Genomic DNA, 4904 nt, shown 5'->3' with positions numbered 1-4904 from the left:
AAAATGGGCGAATGACACACAAGGAAAATTCCCTACAAAAAACGTTTTTAAATGGACCTTAAATGCATGAAGAGATACTCAATTTCCTTCATGATGAGAGTAATGTAAAGTAAAAGTACGCTGGGATACCGTTTCTCACATGCCAGAGTGTCAAAAACTAAAAGGTATTAAAAAAAGACTCTGCTTTTTGTGTTGTTGATTTTAACTATTCTGACAGTTGTTAGGTGATACCTCATTGTGGTTTTTATTTGCATTTCCCTGATGAGTGATGTTGATCATTTTTTCATGTGTCTGCTGGCCATCTGGATGTCTTCTTTGGAGAAATGTTCATGTCTTCTGCCCATTTTTAAATTGGATTATGTTTTTTGGGTGTTCAGTTGTATAAGACCTTTATGTATTTGGGATACTAACCCTTTATTAGATATGTCATTTACAAATATCTTCTCCCACTCCATAGATTGCCTTTTAGTTTAGTTGATTGTTTCCTTCACTGCGCAGAAGCTTTTTGTTTGGATGAGTCCCAGTAGTTTATTTTGCTTTTATTTCCCTTGTTCAGGAGACCTATCTAGAAATATGTTGCTACAGCTGATGTCAGAGACCTTACTGACTGTGTTCTCATCTAGGATTTTTGTGGTTTCGGGTCCCATATTTAGGTATTTAATCCATTTTGAGTTTATTTTTGTGTAGAGTGTAAGAACTTGGTCCAGTTTCATCCTTTTGCGTGTAGCTGTGTGGTTTTCCCAATACCATTTGTTGAAGAGACTGTCTCTTTCCTATTTTGTCAAAAGTTAATTGACTATGTAATTGTGGGCTTGTTTCTGGGTTTTCTGTCCTGTCCCGTTGAGCTGTGTGTTTACTTTTGTGCCAATACCATACTGTTTTGATTACTGCAGCTTTGCAATATAACTTGAAGTCTGGAATTGTGATACCTCCAGTTTTGTTTTTCTTTCTCAAGATTGCTGTGGCCATACAAATTTTAGGATTGTTTGTTCTAGTTCTGTGAAAAATGCTGTTGGTATTTTGATGGAGACTGCATTAAGTCTATGTGTTTGCAAGAGGGCATAGAGACAGGAAACCCTCATGCTCTATTGAGAATGCAAACTGGTGCAGCCACTGTGGGAAACAGTATGGAGTTTCCTCAAAAAGTTAAAAATAGAACTACCGTACGATCCAGTAATTGCACTACTGGGTATTTACCCACCAAACACAAAAATTCTAACTCAAAGGTATACATGCACCCCTATGTATATTGCAGCATTATTTACAACAGTCAATTATGGAAGCAGCCCAAGTGTCCATCCATAGATGAATGGAAAAAGAAGAGGTGGGATAGGGGACCCAGGTGGCTCAGTCGGTTAATCGTCCGACTTCGGCTCAGGTCATGATCTCACGGTTCGTGAGTTTAAGCCCTGTGTCGGGCTCTTGTGCTGACAGCTCAGAGCCTGGAGCCTGCTTTGGATTCTGTGTCTCCCTCTCTCTCTGCCCCTCCCCTGCTCATGCTCTCTTTCTCTCTCAAAAGCAAACATTAAAAAATTTAAAAGAAAGATGAATGGATAAAGAAGCTGTGGTATATAAAGAATGGAATAGTATTCATCCATAAAAAGAATGAAATCTTGCCATTTTCAATAACATGGATGGATCTAGAGAGTATAATGCTAAGCAAAATAAGTCCGAGAAAGACAGATACCATATTGTTTCACTCATATGTGGAGTTTAAGAAATAAGATAAATAAGCAAATGGAAAAAAGAGAGAGAGTGAAAGAAACAAACCAAATCTTAACTATAGAGAACAAATAGATGGTCATGAGAGGGGAGGAGGTGGAGGGATTAGAGAGTACACCTATCGTGATGAGCACTGGGTGATGTATGGAATTGTTGAATGACTATGTTGTACATCTGAAACTAATATAACACTGTATGTTAGTACTGGAATTAAAATAAAAAACTTAATTAATGAGTGACTCTGCTAGTGAAGCTATGAGTAAGCAGGCACTCTCATGCATTGCAGGCCAGAATGCAAACTGGTGCAACTCTCATGACAGGGAATTTGTCAGTACTTAACAAAATCGCACGTGCATTTGCTTTTTGACCTAGCAATCCTACTGTATGGTGAAGGTTCACCCCCACCAGTGCAAAAATAGATATGCACAAGGTTCTTCATCAGGGCATTGTTTGTAATTCCAAAATATTGTAGTGTTTGAATAAACTATGGTACATCCATATAGTGGAGTACTATGCAGCTTTGTAAAATAAAAAATTTTTTTAAATGGGAGAGATGTGTATGAACTGAGGTGGGGTGATTTCCAGGATACAGTGTCAGGTGAAGAAAAGCAAAGTGGAAAACAGCATGTGCAGTATGCCTCATTTTGTTTAAGAAGAAAAGGGGAAATAGGAACATGTGCATGCATCTGCTCATTTGTGCGAAAAAAACCCACAGGAAACATAAGCTAAGTACTAATGAGATCTGTTTCCTACAAGGTGTGGGTGGGAACCTGGTAGAAAAGATGGACAGCAATGAAGTGAGCGAGATACTTCTCTGAGAATTCCTCTTTGAACATTTCTAACTCTTGGAGCCATGTTAATGTTTCACGTGTTCAAAAAAAGACAATCAATAGAGCCAATAAGGATTGGGGAAAATACTAAAATGGAACAACAATAAACAACCCATGAACTGCACTTCAGTTTTTTTTTAATGTTTATTTTATTTTTGAGACAGAGAGAGACCGAGTGCGAGTGGGGGAGGGGCAGAGAGAGAGGGAGACACAGAATCCGAAGCAGGCTCCAGGCTCTGAGCCATCAGCACAGAGCCCGACGCAGGGCTCGAACTCACAAACCATGAGATCATGACCTGAGCCTAAGTCTGACGTTCAACCGACTGAGCCACCCAGGTGCCCCTGCACTTCAGTTTTAAATGCAGAACAGAACTGCTCTGAAGAGCAGAAAGAGAAAACTAATTCAAATAACTCTTTTCTTTCACACTTGGGATTTTATTGGTTGTTTGAAGATCAGTAGACAGATATTATGAACAATTAGTTCAAATTTTAATGTATGTACTGAAAATCTAAAAAGCCATGTAGTTATGAGTTCCCTCTAAACAGTTTTTCAGGGACCTTGCAGCTTAACATTTAGAGGCAGTTTTCCTTAAGAGGATATGAAGTATCAATACCCTCAAATGATTGATAAGCTTCCAAATTGTAAGTTGCCCTCATTCACAGTTTAATATCATAGGTACTGCATGCATGAGTTTTCAATCTTTTACAGCATAAAACAAAATTATTAGGCAAATGCGACTACCACAACTAAATACAGCACAAAGTGCACACAATTCTGACAGGCAAAGCCAAGGTGGGAGTGGTTTACTTTAAGAAATAATTCTACTAAAACCCAACATGGAAAAGAAGTCACTTCAAATGTTGAAGGCACAGTAAAGGCATGACCATGACTCCAAATTGCCATTTCACATGCTTTGTATTACAGGATATAAAAACAAAACAAAAACCCCGAACCGCAAATGATTTCACCTATTGAATGAACGCATTTACACTTAACAAATGAGGTAAAGCTCATTCTCTGCTTAAAAATGTTTCTAGAGCTATTAGAAAGCATGCATTTATGAAGTAGTTGATGACACTCCTATGCCTGTTACAAGGATACAGGGACCACTAAGACATGGTACACATCCTAATCAGAGTTAGCTGCTTCTCTCCTGCTTCATTAGAGGCTGGATTCTATGTATTTTCAGTTCTCCGTTTTCTGCAGGTCAATGTTTCCTTTCCTGGTTAGTCACTTTGGCCTGTTTGCCCTTTGTTCCCCTTTTCCCTTCTGTTTGCACTTGTTTTGCCAGAGGATTTAGCCTTTCCTGCTAACTTTTTGGGCTTCGTTTCTACCTTTGAAGGAGCAGGTTTCACTGACAACCTCGCAGATCCCTTGGGCTCTCCCTCCACGGCCCCTTCGACTGCATTGACCTTCTTCCGGGGCATGTTGGCGGTGGGGAGAGTGAGAGCAGGCCGCTTAGTGCAGAGAAACTTCACGAAGCTGAGCTGCAGGGCCACTGCCCCTCCTTCTGCCCTCTGATGACTTTCCAACAGTGTATTTGGACAATATGACCTCGGGCTAAAGACAAGAACTCTAAAAAAATATTGAACTCTGGTTTGTAAACTGCTTTTTCTCAGAGGCATGGGTTAGACATAACTGAATTACTTTCTGTGTATTCTAGGACTGACCAAATACATCGATATATGGTGGATAAAGCCAGCCAGGTTTCTCATTGTCAGAGAAGGGAGTTACAGATTTGGGAAATGGAAAAAATAGAATAAACCTTGTAGCGTTGGATTGGGTTTGGAGGTATCAGTGCAACCTAATGGATTTTTGTATAGAGATATGTGAATAGATATAGGTGTATATGGGTGAATATGTGTGTCTACTTTCTAGCTGCATTGGCAGAGGGGGCTTAGAAGCAATGGCACCCAAGAAACAGTGGGCACACCTAGTGTCAGATCTTGGCTTCTAAATACTCAGAGGAACCCAAACTCCTTGAAGAAATGGCTGCTTTTCAGGCTGGGGCAGGAAAAGAACAAGATGAGTCTGTAATAACCTGGGGTGTCAGAAAGTAAGAAGCTGTTCAAAGCACGAGGTGGGGATAACTCAAAAGGAAACAGAAGCCACTTGTTAGGGGATTCCACCGACCAAATAGAGGATAATTTGGGCATCTAAATAAATGATAGTATCTGAGATTTTATCCCTTTAAATAAAATAAGAATCCATGAGTCCATATTGATATAATAATTAAAGAAGAAATAAAAGGAGAAGGGTAAGGTCCTTCTTGGAGTAGAAAGCCAACCGATAAATTGTACAAGCAATAATGGAGGTAGAAAAGTATCATTTGGCAACCGTAAGAGTAATAA

General features: G+C 39.5%; 1 pseudogene; it reads right to left on the bottom strand.

Annotated features, from left to right (window-relative positions):
• Positions 1-3662: 3662 nt before the first annotated feature.
• On the bottom strand, positions 3663-3980 carry LOC145713694 (non-histone chromosomal protein HMG-14 pseudogene; annotated as a pseudogene).
• Positions 3981-4904: the final 924 nt, after the last annotated feature.

The sequence above is a fragment of the Panthera onca genome, chromosome X (genome assembly GCF_046562875.1).
Source record: "Panthera onca isolate mPanOnc1 chromosome X, mPanOnc1 haplotype 2, whole genome shotgun sequence".
Taxonomy (NCBI): Eukaryota; Metazoa; Chordata; class Mammalia; order Carnivora; family Felidae; genus Panthera; species Panthera onca.
Note: the sequence above shows the minus strand (reverse complement) of the source record. Positions and strands in the feature narration are given on the sequence as shown.